A 24,982-nucleotide genomic window follows, 5' to 3' on the forward strand; every position below is an offset into this window, starting at 1 on the left:
TCTTAGAAGTGTGCTGCTTGAGTTGCAGTGCTGTGACACAGCGCGATCCTTGCTGTGAATAGTGGCAGCAAAACACGTGAGTTCATGTGTGTAAGAAAAGACTCACCTACATAAACTTGGGCGGGGGGCCTAAAAGTCTTTTTTTTCCTCTGTCACCAAGATACATTTCCATGTTGATTTGGATACAGGAAAGCTTCAGTATCAGTATAATTTCTCTTCTCAGACAAAATGGCTTTTTCAGGAAACTTCTCTAAGTTACTTATAAGTGCTTCTCAATCTTGGCATCTTGTAGGACTAGATAAATAAGCAAAATATTAATGTAGACACTTAGATATTGGTCTAGAAGAGCAGGGTTCCAGCAATAACAACTGTGTGATGCAAATGCTTTGGTTCACCTACATGAGATTGCACAGGACAAACAAAAATGTCATCGCTTTGATTTGTTGCTGCATGAGTCACTTTCAAAAGAAAACTCACATCACAAGAGAAAATTAAACATTTGTCAAGGAAATGAAGAATCTGGGCCATTAGGATGAATTGGCTGATGACTATTCTTCGAGTTCAGTTCTGTTATGAACTAGGTATTGTTGACCCACTTGCAGACTTGAACGGAAACAGATGATGCTGCTTCATGATGGTTTCACACTCACATCTAAAAAGTTGTCTTTACACCCAAGAAGAGGTTTGAACTGACAATAAGCATGCCTTATCCTTTATTCTGCTTGCTATCATCCTGTGTGTTACTATGCACTGAGAAAAATACTCAGCCCTATCTCAGGACAGGGACCTCACTAGGAAACAAAATTTGGCTGCACCCAAAATGCTGAGCAATGACCAAACATCTGATGTGATCAGCAGGCAGCTACGCCCCCCCAAAAAATGCAATTATAACATGACCTCAGTTTATTTTTTATATTTTATATTTAAAAAAATTGTATTGTTCAAATAAACATAAAGCCATTCAGATACCGTCTAAATTTGGCTTCCAGACTGTTTCAGATTTTGAAGGCATTGTCACTGCTTGTGAGCGATGTATAATGGAAATATAAAGGTCGGTGCTGTTAGCACATTGAAAACATTGCCATCCACATCTCCTTCCTAAGATGTCGCATGGGTGACATACCAGCGGGCAACATGTGTCACGAGTATTATCGACATGTGTCAGAAAACAGTCCCCTGATCAGAAAAAGCAGCTACCCTGAGGTTGTAGGTATGCATACACCATTTGTTAAAGGCCAGTCTGGAGCTCAGACACCCCCAACAAACGTGGGGACAACACTAAGTTGGTCTGGGTGCCCAAGTGATAAGCACTTATCTTTTGAGTGTCCAGTGGATGGTTACTCCATCAGGCACCCCACATCTCACACAGGCCTGAGTGCCTGAGCCTCCCTGGCCCTGCTGCTATCGTGATGCCACACACAGGCACAAGGAATCTTGTCATCTTGTTCACAAGGCAGCGATGTGGATGGACCATGGGAACTTGCCATGCTTACAGCTGGCGGGGACCTGTGGTTTTTGTCCCCTTGTAAGCAAAGCTTCTCAAAGGCAGACAGAAAGTTTCCACAGCACATGTTTATTCTTGCTAGGACTCTAAACTAATCTGCAACTCCCCAAAATAAAAATTTCAGGTGTGGATTTAGACGGAATATTGTTGGCAAGAATAGCTAACCTTTGTCAGTCTTTCTCCAGAAGTCATTGGTCATAGCACAATTATAGCAATAAGGCTGTAAGTTAGGGTGAAGCCAGAGAAAGAAAATTCAAGAAGTTTTGAGACATTTAGATTGTCTTTGAGAACAATCTATAACTTCTTCCAGAATATTAATGAGAATGGGAAGGTTAGAAGTAGATTCGCAGTAGTATAGAGGATCAGTGGCCAGGGATGGTTTCTGACAGTAAAAGAAGACATATACTTTCTTAAGGTGCTTGGTGCTACTGCATTCTGAAAGATGGAGTAAAAAATATTCTCCACAAAAGTATCATAGTACCTGCCCACAGGTCTATCCCAGTGAGGAAACATGTTAGTCTGAATCAATAATTGCAAGGCAAAACTCCTTCCTACATTTCCACACAATGGAACAATGAACATGAACACAAGCCTCCACCCTAGCAGAAAAATCTGCAAAATCTTACTTTGTGACCAAACATGCAGGCGGTTCCATTTAATTCTGACTAGCTCTTTCCACAAAACTACAAAAAATTTTCCTGCAGGAGGAAGTGCTTGAGTCAGCTCCACAGAGAACAGAAGTTTACCCGATTCACTAAGTGGGATGAATCTTCTATTGAGATGCTAAATATTGTTTCACTGCCTTCCATAGAGCCCTTCCATAAGATCTAAAGAACTTTTTATGCCACATTTATACTCATTGTGAGCCTTTTGCCCCTGGCTCTCCAGCTGTTTCCCTGCTTACTTCCTGAGGCAAGAACTGCTGAACTTGAGGAGCAGGAAGACTGAATTATGACAGGGATTGCCTACAGAAAATTTTAGAGAGTGTGTACACCTCAGAATTGGCTATCCAGATCTTCCAGGAAAAGGAACAAATCTCAAGAACAGAAGTAATAACCAGCACAGACTGAGAGAACACAGAGATGTTAAAAGGACCTTTAAATGTAAAAGGGCAAGAAACAGGCATAATAGACATCAAGATTGTAATGGTAGATAGCAGTGAAGGGAACCGAAGTTAGAACATGAGTCTGGATACTAGTTAGTGAAGAAAAAAGGAAATTAGTGAAGAAAAGGTGAATTAAATGGCTACCGCGATATAATCCTGGAAATATGGAATAGGAGAGTAGGATGCTGAAAAGTAAAGGTCAGGGGGCAGAGGGAGGCTATTTGCTATGGAAATGGGAAGGAGAGATGGATTTTAGAGCTCAGAAAAATGAATAACAGTATTTTGCAACAGATGAGATGATAAATGAAGGAGAGAGGAGTCGATGGTGACTAAAGTTTAAAAGGTTGGGAACAAGGTGATTTGAAAGATTATGGTACAGAACAGAGAGGAAAATTTGGAGAGGAGATAAAGACATTTTCTCTCTGTCCAATGAATTGAAATTGCCAGTGCAACATCAAGGAGAAGAAAGCCATTCCCCAGTGGGTGAGAGGCTGAAAAGAGCAAGATCTCACCAACACTAAACTGACTACATGGGTGCCAGTGTAGACTTAAGTCCACAGGGGAACATGCTGTGGGAAAAAGAAAACCAGCATTAAAGAACTAGAAAAAGAAGCAGGAGATGCTGAAGAATTTTGTAGTAAGGACTGAGGGGAATGGAAGAAATGTATTATAGTCACTTCTTTTAAAAAAAAGCTGATTTCTAATAGCTTTTGGTTATTAGATGATGTTTGTAGCATCTGAGGAATTCAGTCTTTATAAGGAGATGTTTGTTCAGCCTGAATATTAAGAAAGATATTACTCAAGTCTTGCTTTAAAAAAAAGTGTCAAAAATTAAAATAATTCCTTTATATGCAATAAATAATGACATATGGACAACACCAGAACAACAACAAAAAACCCACAAAAACCAGGTTCAGTTTTCCTTTGCTATCCGCAGCTAGAATTTCTTTCTGATGCACTCAAAACTATGTGCCATTCAACTAAATTTCCTTGATCTGGAGATAACAGTAGATCAGAACTAACAATTAGATTAACACCCTATTCCCGCTCCTCCTTTCTGATCCTACCCCACACTCAAAATAAGTAAGACACCTCTGGCTAAGTAAAAGCAGACGACCTTCTTGAATAGAAAGGAGATCAACTTTTCCAAAGCTGTGCTTTCTTTGGATCTGGAGATCTGCATGTGAAGAGGAAGAAGGCAGACAACTTCTGACAGCAATAAAAGTTCATGCCATTCCTAGATTTGCTTTACGTGGCAAATCTACTGGAGGCCTTTCTTATCCACAGCATGCTTTCTATTACAGGACTAAGGTACTAAGAAAAAAGGTACTATTGAGCTAACTGCAAGTCTCCCAAAGATTTTATTGCTGTTAGAGATAATTCAAAATTTCATTGTATCCTGATCAATACCCTTAACATCTAAAACCTGGCTTTGTTTCGTTGTTTTTAAAAAAAGCCATTTCCCGCCATCCAGAATTTCCCTAATATTATTTTTCATCAATTCTGTTTATGGAAGATACATAAATATTACAGTAGCATAGTTATTGGCAACACTGGTGTCCTTAGTACCAACCCTCTGGTAAACAGAAAGTGGCTGTTTCAATAATGTCTGAATATACATTCTGGGATCAGATCTCCATATTTTTAGGGATAGAAGCATTACTAATTGTCATTCTTTTTGAGGAAAACATACTTTTTAAACAGAGGAGAAACAAAAAAGTGTAATTAAAATATTTCACATTTTACATGCAGCCTTCCAGGATGAGGTATTTGTGCACAGGTTGAACTGGCCTAGCATGGAGATAGGCAAGGAAGAGTTTATCTTCTTTACTCAAGCTGGGATGACAGTAGCTGCTGTATGCACCTTGGCCCCAATCTGCTACAGAGATTAGGCATCCAAACTAGGACTTAGTCCTCTGTACTTTCTTAGTCCTCTGTATCTAAGAACCCACAATATCCAATTCCCCTCACACCCTTAGGTACCCAAATTTCCCCAGTCAAGTGCCTTCAGTGCCTGTTACTTATGCTTGGACCTGCTTCCAGCTAACTAAGTCACAACCAGCTCTCATCAGGACACATTTTCTGCCTCAGATCCCAGAGGAGCTAGGTCCAGGAGACATGCTGAGAGTGTGCTTCTCATTTCCTAAAAGAGCTGAGCTCATCACAAAGCACAAGACACAAACGAACAGTCATTCCAAAACACAGCCAGAGAAGGAGGCTGGTCAGAAGTAAGTTTTGTGGTCGTTTCATCCCTCCTGCCCTCACCAAAACTGTTGCCATTTTCTCCATTTTTCTTTCATAAAACAAAGCAGAAGGGACAGCTCTGGCCGGGATGTGAGATACCTGGGTTTATCCCATGTGAATCTGAGGGAGTTCAGACCTTCCCTTCCCCATCACAAGAAGCCTGCCCTGATCACCAGTTTTGTGTCCTGAAGATATCCAAAGGGAGAAACAGTCTCCGCTATTCCTGTTGACACTATGCTGCTTTGCAAAAAAACCTACCCAAAACCCCATCAAACAGTTAAAGAGTAATTAGCCAGAGAGGCAGCAAAGTACCCATCATTACAATGTTCAGCTGGGAGCAGGAACACCTTGATTTCTGCTCTGTTCTAAGCACTAAAGAATGTGAGCGCCACATTATTTAATCTTTGCAATATTGAATAAAAGCAAGAAAGCAAATCCACTGTTTCCTTTTCCAAAGCATATCCTAGTCCTTAATGTGTTTTTAAAAGGGATGACTCAGGGTCCTAAATCTAGGAGAGGGTCGTGGCTGCAAATCTCAGTCATTCTGCAATTCAGACTGGGTTTCTCAATCCCAGGAAGGGACAGGGTAAAGCACTCTCTTGGACACCAGTCCTCCACTCCTGGTTGTGCAGCAGCTTAAGCCAGTCTAAGCCAGAACTGCTGCTCCTCTCTCCCTGCCTCATTTAAGTGACCGCAGTGAATCAGTTCAGAGACTTAATCCATCTGACGACTAATCATTTGTTTCTACAGAGTTAGTTTTCTGCCACAGCACCTACTGGATTTGGGTTACCACATGGTAGAAACACATCACCAGATGCTTCGACAAGCAGGAGTCGAAGGGCCGATGGCTTGGACTTAAGTTGACCAAAGCTGCCAAGGAGCTTCATACTTGGGGTGCTGCCTTTGGGAATTCATTCTGAGGTGTCTCTCCTGTCAAGGTATTGCAGATGCCCAGGTACTTTACACAAGGCTGTTCCCTTCTAGGAGGCAAAACCCCCAACCCTCTAAAAGCAAATGGCTCGTTGCCTCTTTGCAGCCAGAGTTGTCTGGTCTGGTACCTGCAAGCCAGCTGAGCGGGGCCAGCTCTGGGAAACCCAGAGCTCCCCACAATGCACTAGAAGCAGAAGGAGCATCAGGCTGGCTTTCTCATTTCTTCATCTTGGTAATAGTGCCCAGGTGAACTGTATAATTTTCTTCTTCTGGTGTTCTAGATTTATTTGGCTCCACTTTTAACTTTTGGGGTGATGCTTGTGTTTAATATTTGTTATCTTACAAAAATATGATCATATACAATAGGACTAACATATAACAAATAACTGAATCAAAAGCTAAAGAAGGTGGTTCAACTTATGAACTGTTGTTCAAACAAATGGAAAAATGTAACTAGGGAGCACATTAAAACCAACAAAGTCTGAGTGCCTACTTGGGACAAAGACTAAACCTACAGTAAATGTTACATACAACAAATAGCCTGACAAGTTATCTTCAAAGTTCTGCAATTATTATTAAGTGGATGTACAACCTGACCGGACATCCTAAAAGGTATTTATCCTTGCATAGAAGTTCTGCAGCTATGTGGAACCGTAACTAGCAAATTCATTTCTCCTCTACCCCATAGTTTCTCTCTCATTTCTTTTTTCTATTTATACTATAGTCAAGCCTCCTGGGTGACTTCACCCTTCACCTGGGTGAAGATATTCACCAAACCTGGGTGAAGAGTGCACTGAAGGTAGACCTTTTCTAAGCATTTCTTCTGATACAGCATTTGGTCTGGGCATAGATGAGCTCTTCTGGGAGTAGCGTCAGACAATTTTGAAATTGTTGCTTTCTGAAAAGAGATCATTTGGTTTTAATCTTTCAAATGCCATGGGGACATCAAACAAGACTGTAAGGAAATTACTTCCTGGGGTCAGGACCCATGCTGATGGAGGCAGAATGTGGATGGATTTAGGAAACTCCACTTAACGTTTCTGAATTACCTGTCAGTCCCTGCTCCAGACACCTGTGGAAGAGACAAGAGGCTATATGTTCCCCTAGTCCATGAAATTATTAGTATGACAGGAGTCATATATGGGAAATGAAAGCTGTTGTTTAAAAGTGATTGTAGGACTGAAACAAATAATGAACACCACCTTTGGTAATTCCAGACAGGTCTCCCTTAAGGCAGACAGGTCCACTATTGTGGCCCCACACAGTAGCTTAGAGAAATGCAAATAGCAAATTTTTACAAGTTAAAGTTTTTCTCTGGTTATCTACATTTCTTATTTATCTCTCACTATCATCTTGTCCAAGTGCTTCAGAATCTTAAAAATCTATGTCTCAAGTCCAAGCTCGACTTTGACTGTCTAGTCAAAAAGAAAAGACTCCTTTCTGCTCATCCAATAGTCAATCACATGTTCTTCCACCTGGATTTAGAAAGCAAGGTTTAAGTTTACGATGAGCAGAAAAGGGACCTGCATCTCTTGCATCCCCTAGCTTTGTATCTGCTAACAGTAACATCCCCTTTGATGCGACCTATGCACAAGTGAGAAGTCTGGAGTCACTCGACTCAAAACTGGAAAGATTTTCGAATCATAGATATGTTTCATGAAATGGAAAAATTATTTTGTACATGAATAACTGGAATACATCATTTCACAACCTGTAGTCTCCAACTACTATCGAAAGAAGTAACTTACTAAAAGACAATAAGCAACAATTTAGTCAGGCTTCTTAAATTTTAGGATAGCCCTCAGCTACTGGATCATCTTTCCTCTCCAGTTTGTTGACTGTCTTTGATCAATTGAGTATGATGCCTGACTTGGGCACAAGTGGAACTTCCTTTATTAACTATTGATTAAAGTTGTGGTGAATGGCTGTTGTAGAGAGTTTAAAGCTTATGTTCTTTAGTGGAATCTGAACACTTACTCTTAAAATGCCTCTGGCTCATCTACTGACACACTGCCAGATGTGAATCATAGCACGACTGCCTGCTGCCTTCTATGTAGAGTTGGACACACTGAGAGAGTGTCCTCATCTCCCATCACCAGATTTTCTAATTAGTGACTGTAAACATTAACTCTGCACTGCTGTTTTTTCCTGAAAGGAATGTCTTGCTTATACACTGTCAGATTTTAGGATATGAGAGAGCAGTGAAGATGAACACTGAAGACAAATCAGATAAAGAATCAGTGTGGTCTGTTAGGGGAATACAATGGCTTACTGTAAGGGAACACTGTTAAAACCAAAGTGTAATAAGAGAGAAGGTTTTATGCTAAATTAAACTTTAATTATCAGGATTGCATCTGGAGCACAAAGTCATTTCTTCAGTTAAAAAGCATGCAAGTATATTTCTGTGAGACTAACAGACTGACCAACTTTTTTAAGCCTTCCATGAAAGTGACACAAATGCACAGAAACAGGAATAAATGAATAAATGGGGAAGCAACATTTCTATCCATTGCTGCAATAACTTAGATGGAAAAGGACACACCATTAAAAGAGACAGGGTGATAAAAGCATATCACTAGACCGCTAAGTTTGCCTTGTGCTTCGCTGTAAAAGCTAGGGATCATCAGGCTGAGTGTTCTGAAAGCTTCTCCATTCAGCAGGACTCAAAAAAACAATTCCTACATTTTGTTATGAGTCAAGCCAGCAAGATGTTTTTAATGGGCTTTCAGGCTTGATTTTGGAAATATCATAGTGTCACTTATGGTAAAACTAGAACAAATAATAGCATCTGTCTTGAATATAGCCATCTCAGCCCCATTACACCATAGCAATGCCATTAGAAGCAAACTGGTTTTCCTGTCCTGTCTGTCTATTAAGTTATCCTCCAAAATGATAGCATTCTTGCCAGGAAAATTTGCCAAGGATGTCTAAAGAATGATTAACTGTTTATATATTACTTCAATTTCTCCATCTATTGCAGTTTCTGATTTCCTTTGGTTTATGTTTTGAGTATCACATCAAAAAGTAATTTATTGCCCCTATTTGACAAAAATAGCCTCCGTATCTGAAGGAGGCTCATGTTTAGTTTGCATCCAGGTTAGTATAACGGTAGTTGGGAGATTATGGATTAGTTACTCCAGATTTAGAGAAATTCAGCTTTTCAAGAAGCTATGGTATATGAGGTTGGTTGCTGGATTTGGGTTGGGGGTTTTGGTGGTGGGTTTTTTTTAAACATTGTCCTGCTACCTTTCCCAAAGCAAGCATACCAAAGTAACCCATGTAAACTGCAAGTGTGCTAACAGGGTGATTAATGTCAGCTGTCACTGAAGAAAATGTTCGAGCGAGCAACAGTGTACACCATTTAGCATGGAATGGAAAACTTTGAATCTCTTTCTTATCATTTTGGTGACAGAATCTGACTTGGTGCTGAAGACCAAAGTATTGTTCTCTTGACTGCAGCTTAGCCTCCATAAACTTACTTGAGCTAATGGACTTTCAGAGCTAAGCTACTAGAAAGTCATAGCTACAGCACGAAACGAGACTGAGATTATTCCTGAAATCTGAGGTCAGTCTGTTAAAACTACATGGCTTCTGAACCTCACTGACTCAAACTGCAGTTTCCTGACATGATGATAGAACATAAACCATCTTCCTTTTTGCCAAGTGGCTACAAACTACTACTAGAGCCCTACAGGAGATATCTCTGCGGCTGAAGCATAAGCACTCACTGAATAACAATGAAGCAGTGTAAGGGAGGATGGAGCACAGAGAAAGGGACCAGAAAAAGCTGAGACAGCTGACAGAACTGCTTTTGTAAAGGAAAACAAGGTGAGCACCTGCAAAATCCTGCATCGTGGCATATGTCATCCTCTTGAGCAAGGAGTAGAGAGTAAATTGTCCTCTGCATTTGCCCAGGAGTAATCCTGACTCATTCAGGAAACACAGTGTATCCAAGCTATTGCTTGGCTTTTCATAGAAATAGTCACTTTGCTTCTGCTTATTCTATAGCAATTTGATATCTCAGTTCTCAGTATCAAGCTTCTTGACTATCAAGCCAATAAGGCAAAAATCTGGGTCCTGTACCATTCCCTCATTCTTCACAGGAGTAAAAAACACAAGGGCTATCCATTCTGTGTTAAGAACTTTGTCCCTCATTCCTCCCGTCATAAAATGAAAAGAGGAAAAAAACAAAGAAAAAAAAAGTAGCCCTTTAACTGTATCTAATATGAAATTTATACAATTCTAACTGGGGACATCTGGGGGGTTCAAGAAAACTTTGTGCTCTAAATCCTCACTTGGTGGTTTCCTGTATAACTCTGCAAAAAATCCCACCAAACCTTTATGCGCTTGCTTTTATGTTTATATGACCTGTTATAGGAAACCAAAACTCATCTTCCTTTCAGGGTTATTTTGGGACCTGATTCATATCTCAGGCACTTGGAGGCTGATGGAAATTCTATGCAAGTGCATAAAGCTGCTTTCTTACCAAACTGTGGCTTTACAATAGCTAAGATGGAGTTAAACCAGAAATACATCTAGGCAGCTTTATTGGGTCACTGGTTAAAATGATTACTCTTTCATGTACACTACAGCTGCTCTTTAAATTATGCCTCTTCTCCAACAGCTCATGTAAAGCTTACTGCTCGCTATTCAGTTTCTCATTTTAAAATACCAGTTTATATAGCTTTTCCAGTATAAGAGTAAAGGGATGGTAAATGGTGACTAATAATTCCTAGATGTATTTATGATTCATCACCTCTAGAAAGCAGCTATGCGAATAATCGATACCTGTCTTGTGAAAGAAGTACCAGGGAAATTTCTTAATCTTTGAAGCAGAACTTTTCAGGCAGCAGTCACTGTGTATCACTCAGTTTTGCATCCGTGACCCATTCAGTTGTCCAGACAGGAAACCTTCCAGACGGTTCATGTGCTGAGCTGCAATCAGGACTAAATACTATATTATAATATTCAGTAATCTCTATTGTCGTCACTCAATCTCTGCAGGCATGGGCAGATTCATAGAATCATAGACTAGTTTGGGTTGGAAGGGACCTCTAAAGGTCATCTAGTCCAACCCCCCTGCCATGGGCAGGGACATCTTCAACTCAAGCAGGTTGCTCAGAGCCCCGGCCAACCTGACCTTGAAGGTTTCCAGGGATGGGGCATCCACCACCTCTCTGGGCAACCTGTGGAAGTGCTTCACCACCCTCAGCGTAAAAAATTTCTTCCTCCTATCTAGTCTAAATCTACCCCCCTTTAGTTTAAAGCCATTCCCCGTTGTCCAGTCGCAACAGGCCCTGCTAAAAAGTTTGCCGCCATCTTTCTTATAAGCCCCCTTTAAGAGTAATTATATGACAACTTACTGTTCTCACATATAAGATTTCTTTTTGCACAGGTTTACCTTAAACATCAGGTATTATAATTATTATAATATAATATCAGATATTATAATGTTACAATTCTCCGCATACTCTTTGACTATTTGACACTACTTGACTGAGCAAAGCTCTAGCTTTTCTTACCCATTATGCCCAGAGGATCCCATTCCTTCAGTTCAATCATCTACTTGTCTACTGGTGTACTCAAAAGGGGATGAGCTAATTAGGAGAGGTAGCCTAGATGGCTGTAACAGAAGAGATTAAATTGTCAAAATTTCTAAATATTCTTTTTTTCTTCTCGTTGTCAGATGCTTAAAATAACCAAGTTGCTTCTAGCCACTATGTATTTGCTTTAGAGAAAAGAGTACAACCCAGTGCCTTTGTATGTACTATTTGCCATTCAAGTATAATTGTTTTATTAAGTGGAAAAGCTTTGGCAACCTAAAAAGCTTTTGTAAGTATTTATTTTAAGTTAAATACATAACTTGCTATGAGGGAACACTGTTTTCTGCTGTAAAATAACCAGGTATACCCTACTGAAACAGTAGCAATCACTTAATTAGGGCCAAATTTAAGGTATTTGTTCACACTGTAAAAAGCAAGCAAACATGGTTTGGATACAGGAAGAACTCTCAATGTAGTCTTTAAATAGTGGTTTGGTTTTTTCCCAACCAACTATTTACAAATTCTGTAACTTGAGCTCTGATTTCTCCTCTGAATTGTTTTCCCATTTTTAGTCGTACCACAGCAGTTTTCCCTATTCATGTGGAAGGACTCGGTTTTTTCAGCACAACTGCTTGAAAACAAGATAAATTGGATTCCAGAGGAGAATACAACTTTTAAATCTAGAAAATTAGTGGTTTATAGGCAAGTGGGAAATTGATATTATCATAAAAGGATTGTATTCTACTTTTAACTTGCTGGGCTCTCTAGGAATGAGTTGACACAAAGCCCTGAACAGTTCCAGTCTAGAGGCAGAGACAGAAAGATTTGTCCTGTCCCATGAGCATCTCTAACATTTAAAAAATGTTCCTGCCCTGAATAGTGAAAAAAAGTCTCTCAAACATAATAAACCTTCCTAAATAGCAAATGTGGAAATTTGGTTGGATTAATTAAAACATCGGGCTTTTGGAATTCCTTTATTTCAATTCCCAATATAAATTGATTCATTTCAAACCAAAGGTTTCTTTAAATGAAAAACTGGCCTCCATTAATACAAAACAAAACAAAACCACTTCAGTGAGATACTTCGGCAACTTCCAAATTTTCTTTAAAATACTTTTTTTTAAGAGGACATCTGTCAAAAACAATTGCTTCAGCAGTCAGTTTTGGTTTTGAAAAACATAGACTTTTCTAATTAATGTTTAATTGAAAAATTCCTGACCAGGCCTATTCTAGATTGACGTGGGAATTGGCCAGCAGTTGGACACTGTGCAAAAGAAATATGATATTTGCATAGCCCAAAGAAGAAAAGCAAGCTGGGGAGTGAAGGCATAAAATTAAGGTAATGTTATATAAGGCAGCTTCTTTCCCAGAAAAATCTCATAGTGAGCAGAAAGCATTACTGATTTTGTTTGCTGTGACAGCAAGGGGAACTAGCATGACCAAATTGGGATTGCTTCATGCCCTGGCTGTGGAAAGCATCTGCACTTATTAATATGTCCTCTGCAGGACATAGCAGTAGTATATCAACGTGCACAGTGCCAGTGGTTAAAAAGTTGAAATTTTCACAGGAAATGGGAGTCATCAGTATCTCATTTTGATGAAAAAAAGATTAAAATCTAGATTTCCCTTTACTCCATGGAATAGCCTTTGTGACGGTGATGCCCACTAAACAGCTTACGTTCTGCTAATTGCAGGACTACAGAAAACTCTGTACGTGCACACAGTTGCAGAGCTTCATGTTCCTGTTGAAATACCTTAACAGAATACTTTGCCAATTACAGATTAACCCTGCTTATAAAGCATCTCCACATTTTTAGGCTAAATTTTCAAGAAAAAAAAAAGGGGGGGTTCTTTGCTGCTGCTGCACCTCCCACCACCTTTGTTACTGCTGCTACTACCACAACTGCCTCACTAGCAGAGGAGGTGGTAAGGTGCACTGAGACAGCAGTGGTACTTGCAGCAGGAGCTGTACCCGTGGAGGTGGAAAAAGTGCAATGATAAAAGCAGTATCAAAAGAATCGGGTACAGGTAGGATGAGTGGGAAGTTCTGCACTCCTAGGGAGAGGAAATGAGATGCTGGAGAGATTTCAAAACCTTTTTATTCCTCCAAATCAAATCCTCTTTTTTTTTTTTTTTCTGCTAGAGCACAACAGGACAATAGCGATTACAGTCTCCCTGTGCAATTCCAGCTTTCTAGCCACAGCCATTTTGGGGGCAGAAATAATTAATCTTTTCCTCATGCACTTGAGAATGCATTGGGATACTCTCCAAGTCTCATCTTCAGCAGACACCTTTGTTCCCCAGGGGGAGATTTATTCACTGCTACAAATCACTCACTTCGAACATCCTAATCGATATGTTTCAAGAGAGTTTGAATAAATGATGTTTGGAAGCTGTGGTGAATAATTCTTCATTTAGAAGAAAACAAACTCTCCTTGAGAGGGAATGCACCATGTATAATTCTGGAGCAGAACTGACAAAATGGACAGAGACCCCCTAAGATACCTAATTCACTAAAGCAGCCAGTCTTTAGTGAGAATTTTAGAGAACGATAAAACAAAAAGATAATAGATACTCAGGTTTTTAGTGTAGCAGCAGAAGTTCTTCTTCTTATTCTTAACTGTAAAAATAGTCACCTTTGCATAGGCCTCACTGACATCAAAGCCCTAGACATACCAAGAGGACAACAGATCACTGTCTCAACCTCAACAGGTAAATGAGCACACTGGGTGTTACTACCCTCCTTTCCTGAGGACTTGAGGACAGAAAGAGGACATGAATGTCACTGTTACAGGAATCCCTTGTAACGCCCATAAATTGATTAAAATTCTTCTTTACTTCATCTTGTGTGTACATGTGCCAGTAGGAATGGTGAGGGGAAGGGGAAGGAAGAACAAGAGGAGTGTAATGGCTATAAATTACTTGACCCGGCTCCAGCTTGATTTACTTCAGTCTACCAAAAGGCTGACTGAAATGGAGACTGCGGTCTTGAACTGCTGAATGAGAAGTAGGTAGGCACAGAGAAGGAGTCTTTAGAAGTGCCAGAGTGGCTGGCATTCCTGATTTGTGCAAGAAAACCCAGGCTCGCCGACACCTTTGCAAAGGAAAACACCGGCAATAGAGTCAACGGAGTAGTCGCGTTTACCACTAAACAGGGAGATCAGAATTTCGCCTTTTGTCACTGAAGTGGCAATTCATGAATACAAATAATAGTTTCAATATAGGCAATTAAAATAATAAGTGATGCGAGTAGGAAAGGACCCACTCCAGCAAAATTGTTCTTCTGTATTAATTTGAATTTGAAAAGACCACAAAGCTGATAGAAATGCCAATGGAGTTTTTCAGCCCTTCTGGCTCTAAAACAGAAATTAACTTGGGCAAAAATGAGAATATCAATCCAATGGAAATCTTTCTTATTTAAATATTTGTGTTCATCTCAAATGATTGAAATAACTCTGCAAAACTTCTGAACTTCAATTTAGAAATACCAAAGCATCATTTGAACAACTCTGATCAAAGCATTTCAGGCATTAATTGCAGACTAGCACCTTTCCATTGCACGAAGATCTTCCCTACCCGCCGTTTCCCATGATGCACTTCCAGTAATGGGACTTCAGTGATACATTGTGGGATTTAGGCAGTGAGGGGAAAACAGTGCATCACAGGAGATAAATCTAGCGAATGCTCCCAGCATTTGGGAAATTGATGAATCATGGCATCGGTGACAGAAACAGTCTAATGTTGAACTGAACAAATCTGAAAGGGAGGGGGGGGGATTCCCCCAACCAGAAACTTAGAACATAACCAGCAAAATCTTTCCACCACTACCACACCCCTGGAAACCTGTAATGTTGCAAAAATGCCGTTTTCCAGCAGTCACAAGGAAACTCTGATTAATCCTTGGCAGAACCAGATTAAGTGTTGTTCAGTAATTTGCAGCAAGACACAACTGTTTGCTTCTGCAGTATCTTTTGCATTTTTTAAACTATATAACTTGAAAATATCTCTGAAAAGGTTTGTCTACTATCTGCTATCATCATCAGCATTTAATTTGAGTCTCTTTCTGGGAAAAAAGTGCAATCATAGTTGTGAATATTATTGAGTAATTCACAAGAGTTTCAGGATAGAGCAGTTTTGTTTATGGATAAATAAATCACAAGTAGGATACCTGGCAACTTCACGAGAGCCTGAACAAGAGTGGCCAACTACATCACCTGTATAATTTTTCATAAGCCATTTTTTGGTTCAGTGGAATTAGCTTTCATGTCGGAGCACATGGTATCAATGGAGTACACAACTTTTAGGTTCTCATCGCTTTCATTAACTACATTCAGATTATCTGTAATGATTAATCAACTTGAAAAAAATTGCCTGGCAACATGCCTTTAACCACTTCCTGCTTGTGTGTCATTAAAAGTACTGCCTTTACATGGGAGGGAAGAGTGGCAGATGTATTTACATACAAACAGAAAAAACAAATCTCCCTCATGTTGCCATGTTCCTCCTGCAGTAAGAATTGCTTATGGAGTTATCTCAGCCCGTACTGGCGGACCTTATTCCTGCGGTTCCCTCTGCAGAACAGCGTCCTCAGGAGGGCTGGGACCAGAGATGGAGCCGTGCACTGTTCAGCTTGGAGGAGGGAGGTCACTTAGCAGCCTCGCAAGGGACGCCGACCGCAGCCAGGCACCGGTTCAGAGCAGCCAAAGTAGTAATGGAAACTGTTACCCCAGCTTTAGGGGAAGAAAGGAGCAGATCATCCTCCACTGAGAGCTGAAACTCTGGAAATGGGGAAGGCTAATGGAGAAGTTTCAGACATTCCTTCATTTTGGCAGGAGTCAGTGCTATTCAAAAAAGAAGACAGGCAGAAGCATTCATGTTTCTGACAGTAGACGGTACTGAAGAATCTGCTGGTTTTCATGATTTTTGCTAACTCGAGTAGAGATGGTTAACCACCAGGCTATTTTCAAAATATGAGCAATGCACAAAAATGAGCTCCAGAAACAATGTGTTTTTTAGCAAGATATTACATGCAAGTAAAAATGGAATTAATGACTGGTCTAGCTTTCAAAGGTAATTTTGGGAAGGTGAGTTCAGATACAAAACCAGATTAGGACTGCAATTTGAGGCAAAGCCCTTGGCCTACTGAAAGATCCGGAATTAACTCTTAGCAATATGTTTATTGATGGGCAAAGGAAGTGCCCCTGCCTGAAGTTTTGAATAATAAACAGGTCTTTGATACTGTGGCTAATGAGGACAAACATAAAACGCATTTAAAATTAGACCTGAAGTAGAACGGCATTCAGAACTCAAAGTCCACCATAGGCAGCACCCTGCAAACAACACAAGTATGGCTGCCCAGTGTGGAAAACCTGAAGGAACTGTGTTGGAATATGCCCTTAGGAAGACTCTGCAAACTTCAGGAAAGTCGATGAACAGAAGAATGCTTCCTAACAGTCTGAGACAGCCCTGGAATAAAAGATGACTGGATTATTAACTGCAGATACATGGAATGCTCAGTTATCCAGTGTTGAATGCTGATTCACAAGTTAGTATAGTGCTGGAAGTGCTGACAGTATCTCAGAAAGAAAAGCAACAGATAGTAACAGGTAACCAGGAATAGGGTTTTCAAAGTCACTTTTCCCCCACAAGAGGACAGCTAAATAACAAACGGAAAAGATAACGCCTGCAGTGCTACTGGGGAAAAGTATTCCTGTTAGGGCTAGTATCTGTTATATCTTTTCTTCTTCTCTGTCCTCCCTTTAGAAGAGGCTTCAGGCGGCCTCCAGTGGAATGGTCCAGAGACCTCTGCCCCTGCATGCTCTGGGGGTGCCGTGGGTGCCTGCCACGTCAGCCTCATTTGTTCCACATCTGTGAACTCCTCTGTGCAGCACAGGGCAATTCTTCTCCATCAGTTGTCTCCAAGCATAACTGAGTAACTCTACTGGGATTTTTTTATTCTTCTTGTCTATAATGTGGAATGAAGCCACTTCAAGAGATATTTATTAGAACTAGCAAGGACTGACAGACTGGCATTAGGCATGCTGACTTGTGTCAAGTGTGCTGGGAAGAAGTGCTGACTTTTGCTTTTTCAGTTGTGCATTCACTCAATGTGCCAGAACTTTGCAAGAGGCATGAGTCAAATATAAAACACAACATGAAAGCATCATTTAGTTGAGGGCTCTTGAAACAAAGCAGCGGTCTCTTTTATTGAGAAATATTGTGTTTAACGTCCCTCTGTGAAGCCTCTGTTCTTACTTACATTGCACTTAGTTGCACGCCATTCAGGTATCAACAAGGAAAGACATATCGTAGATCTCTGAGGCTGCAGAGTTGTGTTAAATATTCATCTTTTGCCTCAAAGGATAAGGATTTATTTAGCTGTAGCAAGTGTGATGTTTTTTGCTTCGTGAAAGAGCTAGAATGTCAGAGGAATCTCTGATCCACATCATGCAACCTTAGAAACCACCTGTATGAAGCAACCTTATGTCTAATACTTAAAACACAGATAGGTTTGCAGTAAATAAAATTAATTCCATGCAGTTTTCTGTGATTTATGCATTTTTTTAAAGATTCTGTCCCCAAAATCTTTTGTTTTAAGAGTAAAAATGTTTCAGAGATATTCACCTTCTTCAGGGTGAGAGCTTCATCTTCACTTTGCTTCAAATTAGAGAAGTTTTTAACAGTTGGTTCAGTGGATGAAGCATATTACAACCACAGGATGTTTTTGAAAGTCCTATCATACAGAACATGTTGTGTTTTTCATAAGAGGAAAGATATGTGTTGGCCCATAACAAGCTCTACTTGCTACTAGCATTATGCCCTAATTTCCAGCTTACTCACTCAAAAAGGCTTCATTATTCTTTTGTTGTAAAGGGTTTTGGAAGAAAGGATACTATAATTAACTAGTGTAGAGATTTTAAAGCAACTGATTCAATATTTATTTCTAATAACATATAAGTATTATAGAATGACATACTCTACCCTTTGCCTCAATAGAATCAACTGAGGCAAATAAAAACAGGACATAAAAATTTTGACCTGAAATGGGAGCTAGATAAGGCCCTTCAGCTGGAATATTTTGAATATTTTATTTCAATAAATAAAAAAATAAAAATATTTTTTCAATATTTTATGTCTTATGGGACTAAAAGAAAAAAGTCTAAAGAAACCTTCTTTCTAATTATTGCCTTTTTAAAAAACAGACTGAAGTAGTTTCTAATATTAAACCTCCTCCTTAGCCTACTGCGAAGCTTGGTAGCTTCAATCATATTTTCTAGTTTTATTGCGTAACTTTTTTCCCGTCCCCAAAGCATGTGATGAAGCTGCACAATTGGTGGGACTGGATCTAGCCTAAATACTCCCGATACACAAAATAAAACCACAGTGGGGTCTGGCTCTGCTTTACTCAATATAGCTGGGCTAGACAGCGATCACTGTTCTTCTCTTCTCCTTCCACGCCCTTCCCCAACAACACCCTTCACCCTTTGCCTCAATGACTGAAGATAGCTCTTGGATCACAGCTGCGGCTGGATGAACGGGAATTTATTATTCAGTGGTGAGCTATTCCAGGCCATACTGCTCAAAGCTTTTCACATTCATCTGGTTTCTGACTTTGCGTTTCGGTTTCCTGAGCTGATGATGCTTGTGAGACCTTGCTGTATCTGCCTGTCTGTCCCTCTCAGGGACAGTTGTAGGAAAAACAACTAATTTCATGTATGTCATCCCATTTCAACCAAACAACAGGTCAAACTTTCAAAGACAATCTCAAAGACAGAAAATTAACCCAAGTGCATGGAAAAAAACCCAGCGGCCAAGTGAAGGAGAGAGGTCCTACTAAAGCTCTTGTGGAGAGAAGATTTGGTCTGCAAGCTTAACCTATACTGGCCAACACAGACGATGTTGCGATATAAACCCCTGCTGCTGGAAGAGTTGCTGTGACAGCTCACTGAGAAGGTCCTCAGAGAGAATCGGTGTGTGAGGTCTCAGTACAATTTGGCCTTGTACCCAAGCTTGTTCCCAAGCTTCCCTCATTCCCCATCCTCTTACAGATCTCACAGCAAGGTCCTACTTTCCAAAGAGTTTGGGACAGAAGTCAATGCCCAAGGCACAATACAGCTGAATGGCTGGGAGAGGGCAAATTGTGGGGAAGGTGGTGCTGCGGATAGCTGGCTGGGCCAGCTGCGCCGTGCCCATAGTTCTTTTTAATCCACTTAATGCTGTCCTTTAACATACAGTCGACAGGCTGCCCAGGGCTTTTGTACAGTTTTTTTAAATTAAAACATTACCTTGTCCTCTTATCACTGTAGACATAATTTTTTCTAAAATTCAGCAAGAAAACTACCTAAGTATATTTCACTGGCTAGAGGAAATATAGCTCTTTACACAAAGCGCTCTAATTTTTTTTAACATTTTGAAATACTGGATAAAAGGATGCCGATGAACTTCCCTCATGGAGCCTATAGTCTGTGTGGCGGTAAACAAGGACATCAGACAAGCTGCACTGCCAGTGAGCATAGCTTTTATCGGAAGAGGGGTGATAGACCAGGCATTCACATTAAGCTTCACTCAGTAATCTGTGAAGACAGTGTTCCAAGAGGTCTCGCCTGCTGATCTTTAGGGATCTGTTTATCTAAATTAAATTGGTTCACTCTATCCCATTGGATATTCAAGTGGAAGAGCTACTTTAATGCCTTGCTATACAGTAACAGAGCTGGTGATTGTAAATCTGTGCTAATGCTCAGCATAAGAGTAGAAAGCTTGTAAATGTGCACATCTGACTAGATGCAACACTTTCATACCAAAATTTGCATGTTTCCAGAGATTTCAAAGGTTTCAAGTTTTCACAGCATGTTTTCAGTCCCTTGCATCTTAACGGTAGATTTTTTAATATTGGTACAATAAATAGACTTGGATTATGAAAAATCATGAAATTTGTATTATGGGAAAGTAGTTTCAAGTTCCATCCTTTAAACTTTATAAAAATGAGGTGTTAAAAATAGACCTTTTCTCTAAGACATTTTTGTAATTCACTTGTAAGTGGTCTTCAAAAGGTTTTTCTGCATTTGGATATATTTTCTTTTTTTCTGGGCAGCAAATGATTTGCAATTCTTTTTCTCTTCTTAAGCTTTGAAAAAAGGGCACCACAGCCCTCCCTAAGCACATACTGCTTCAAGTATACCATCATACAAAGAAAAGGGGGAACAAATGAACTTCTGGAATATTACTCACTATTGGTGCCTCTCCTCCAAAGTAAAATATCCTTTCCCAGGAGGAAAAATGGTGGATTCTTTGTATGCAAATTTGTATTTAGCATTTGTAGAAATGCTAAAAGGGTTAACTCACATGCTTGATAGGATTAAAAAGAAAAAAAGGAAGAAAAACTGCTATATTGGTTTTTAATAGCTAAGTTTTCCGTAGTGCAATAGCTGTCGGATTCTGCAGGAAAACATAATTTACTCTTTTCTGTTGGTGAATATGAAAGAATACATGCACAGCTTGCTATAAAAATTTGTTTACTGGGATGGTTGGAAATCCGTATTTTTAAAACTGACACATTAAAAAATGACCATGGGAGGAGAAAGGAGAGGAGAAGAAATCATAATTGGTTTTGTTTTCTTTCTCTGAAACTCCATACCTCCCTTCTGACACACAACATGCTAACTAGCTTTAGGGACTCCTCACACTAGTTTCAAAACATCTCAAGCCCTCTGCCTCAGTGTGGTATTTTGGGAATCTCTATGAGCTTAGAGATACCACTTTGACTGTTAGGTGTTGTCTGTATAATTTAGACATTTATGGCTTTCTTTTGCTGCACACTTGCATCATACCTCTATGTTTAGGAGAGAGAGACTGTGCTACAAGTGTCCACTACCTGATGTTATAAAGTACCAACAGCCACATAAATTTGTGGTAGTCAGAAAGTGACCTGTGAGCAGCTCTGGAGAAACACATTCTTCCAGGCAAGCTAACAAACAAGACGCTACTGGGGATTCAGGCAGCTGTGATAGATGCTCAAGTGATGAGGTACACAAAGCAGGCTGCAGCTTTCTACATGGGAATCCTTCCAGCAAGGGAAGGGATAAAACAAGGACAAGGGAAAGGAAAGAAAGCCTGCTTTCTCTCACTGAAAAGACAGTGGGTAAGTAAGTTCTGGAAAGCTCTTGTGATGGCAAGGGGATTTAACCTGGAAGTCTGATTTTCTTTTTCTCCACAAGTCCCCTTTTATTTCCTGTGCTGCCTAGTGGCTTTGACAGAGGAGTCGTAGTGAGTCTTGCTGCAGCAGCATTAGACACACATCTGCCTGCCCTATTGCTCTGCAGGTTATCGGTTTCACAGCAGAGCTGACAGAGATCTCGGCCAGGGAAAGCCAGTGACCTCGGGAGTGGGAAGGAAAAGAGGCCATGGAAAGGGAGCTGAGCTAAGACACTGGTGCAAATCAGGAGGCGGCAGATGGTCCCATGAAAGTCTGTCACTCTGCTATCGTCCGAGTGCATCCTGTACCACTGCACTGGGTTGTTGCAGGTGAATGCAAATCAAAGCTCGAAGAGCATAGTGTCATCATTTTTAAAAACTCTCTGATGCTTTTTTCTGCTGTCAGGGAATCTTAGAAGAAAACAGCTTCAGGGTCTTCCCTGAAGTGGCTTCAGTGGCTTCCACTGCCCGAAGATGTGTTAGGCATGGGGTGTGCCTTGACTTTTCCATGAGATCTAGGTAGAATTTTTATATTTTTGACCAAAATAAATGTTGTTGCTGAAATGTTTACTGTGTTAATATATATATACACACACAGTTCAAGGCACCCAGAAATTGAAAGCTGTGTGTCTATTCTTCTATATCTCAAAAAAGCCTCCTATTAAAATTTTGAAGCTTGTCACCTCTCTGACACCCACTCTAATTTCTTGCTCCAAAATGGTTCTAACCCAAGATTTAGTCAGGTAAATCCATGTCTTCTGTCTTCTGTATTTGTTTGTTGTCTTCCCATTTTGCCACTGTTGTCAGCTGCCTTTTTTTATTTCATGCCTGTTTTTCCTGGTAACTTGCTGAATAGCAGAAAGGGATGAAAGAGCCCTTGATAGCTCCTCCCTGTGACTGTCCTGTGCTTGTGGCTGTGATCAGTGGCTCCCACCTCTCTCTGCACTGGTGAAGCCCCAGCCAGGTCTCAAAACCAGCAGTGAGGGACACGGAGCCTGGGGAGGGGAGAGCACCAATTACAGGGATGTGACGAAACCTTGAGGAAGCACGTGGCCACAGTGCTCACTACAGCACCTCCACAAACCATTCTGCTACTAAACAAAAGGGCCACGTTCATTTTATAAGTGGGGAACCCTCTTATGTGACACAGCGTGAAGGACAGGAAGCTTGGTAGCAGCAGATGGAAAAGTGAGAGTCGCTGCACGGGACGTGTGACTAACAGGTAGACAAAGCAGCACCTAACGCAGAACAAGCAAGTACAGTGAAAGAGTCAGACCAGTGGAAATGCGGGATTTCAGGCAACAAACCTTCTCCAAGCATGGGAACAATAGCTGCTTCTGTAAAAAGAGATGAGGAAATGAAGGTAAAGCTTTGTTATGATGTGGGGAGGAGAAAGGGGAGATGGAAAGAGACTAAGACATCCATGTCAAGAATAGTGCCTGAAATACAGAAACAGTAGATACTGAGTAACAGTAAAAAAGAGGAAGAGGTTTATTTCGTCTTACTTTTTTTTTTACCTAACTTTTTTTTTTACCTAATTTTTTTTATCTAGGAGCACAGAGGGAACAGACTTACACGACAAGAAGACTGGCACGAGAACTTATGAGAACTGTGGTAATTTTGGAAATTGCTCAAGATTCCGTAATTTAAAAACACACAACTTGGGGAACATTTGATTACAATTTGTAACAAAGATTTGGGTGGGGATAGTAGATTTCATTCTAAAGCTACAGTCTAAAATGTTCATGGCAGCAGAACCATCCAGGGAATAATTAATATATCTGCCTAAAGTAAAAATTAATGATCTGTATAGCCCTGATAAAAACATAGCAATTAAATAGAAAGACATACTAAGGAAATTGCAGACAAACCTGGAAGAAGTCAAGAACTGTTTGCTTTTAATTATATGAATGACTGTTAGGCCACATCCCAAAACTGAGTTGGCAATCTGGAAGATACTTAGGCAAAACTATGATTACAAGTTTGTTCTTTTTAAAGTACTCGATGCTTTATGCTCTTACCATATACAACAATATTACTGCACCCATGGCATAGCACCAGTCCTGGTACCAGTGAGCACAAATTATCTCTACCGATAGTCATGAAACAATGGAAAGATCTTGTCAGCAGTAAAGATAACCGAGATTGACAGAGGATAAAGAATGGATGGAAAGGGATCCCTCCTATGTCATGCTGAATCATCCCTTGTACCTTATCAGGCGCTAATTATAACCCTGCACAAACAGATAGGTAAAGACCTGCCTATTAGAGTCAAACACAAAGAGAAATGCTTGACATGACACAGACATCATTATAGGAATGCTAAGGAATAAAAGCGCCACAAATCTGAACCTGTTATGCAGGTGAGCAGATGGCCACCCACAGCACAGGCAGGAAACCAAAACCCCAAGCTGCCATGGACTGCAGGTCACTTAAAGCAGCTACAGACCTGGGGTGAGAGTGGAGGAGAGGAAACCAAAGGTGACTGTGGAGTAGTAGTAGAAAGTGTCATAGGCTGACATACAAATCCTGGGGAAACTCTTGAAAACCCTCAGTTAACAGCTAAGGAAGAAGTCAGAAGTGATAAGGTAGATGTGTTGTCTGGAGATAGCAGCAAGGTAAATGAGCAGAGAAATAGCAAGGTGGAAGCAAGAACCTTGCCAACAGCACAGTGCACTAGAGAGAGTCAAGGCTTTAAACTGACTGCTATCAATCCAAATGCCAGCATGGTGGGAAAGAGCACGTGCCTTGCACAGGGTAGACACTGGTCTCCTCTCCCTTCCTCAGACCAGCAAGCATTAGCGCTGACTAGAGGAGCAGAAATATCAGGAGCTTGCTACGAGTTTGACAGAAGTAGCATAGCTTGTGGGAGGGAAGTGGAGATTCATTACTAATGGGTGTGTGCCCAGTCTGACCACCATCTGTCAAGGGTAAATATTCCTTTAGTTCTACGGTCATGAAGTTCATACAGACTGTAATGTGAGCAGAGCATGGTACCTGGACAATCCCTGCCCCTGCCTTTCTTATTGGAAGCAGCTTGGTTTTAGATCAAGCCTGTCCGCATGTAGTGCTTGGATTAACCTTCTCCCACTATTCCAAGCCATCCAAAAAGACCCTAAGCCTGTTTCTACCTCATGCCACCTTCTGCTCCTCTCCCTCTCCCAAATACGTTCTCCCTGCCACACTAATGTCTTGATTTTGTCTATTATAATTTTTTTTTTTTTTTTTTTTTTTACTTTTGAGGGTGGCTGAGGATGACTTCTGCAGATGAAAATTTGCCAGGATGGTCTTATGGGCAGAAAAAGCAGTTCACCAACATTAAAGCTTGTCTGATGCTTGAATTGCACTTGCAAATCTTTTTACCCTACGCTAGCTACAAATTCTTGTGCTGGCCCTATGATTTTTCTTAAATTTCTGCTGAAATTTGTACAGAATCTGTGCAGTTCACGTAACCCCCAAATGATA

General features: G+C 40.4%; 1 protein-coding gene across 3 annotated transcripts in view; it reads left to right on the plus strand.

The window, feature by feature from the left end:
• Positions 1 to 24,982, plus strand: part of RGS17 (regulator of G protein signaling 17) — a 74,542-nt gene that overhangs the window by 12,178 nt on the left and 37,382 nt on the right. Inside the window, exon 2 of one of the 3 annotated variants that reach the window (XM_076333829.1) lies at positions 23,070 to 23,131. The exons of the other annotated variants lie outside the window; for them this stretch is intronic. The gene's annotated coding sequence lies outside the window, so the exon portion shown is untranslated. The remainder of the gene's footprint in view (positions 1 to 23,069; positions 23,132 to 24,982) is intronic. 3 annotated transcript variants of the gene reach the window in all.

The sequence above is a fragment of the Aptenodytes patagonicus genome, chromosome 3 (assembly GCF_965638725.1).
Source record: "Aptenodytes patagonicus chromosome 3, bAptPat1.pri.cur, whole genome shotgun sequence".
Lineage (NCBI taxonomy): Eukaryota > Metazoa > Chordata > Aves > Sphenisciformes > Spheniscidae > Aptenodytes > Aptenodytes patagonicus.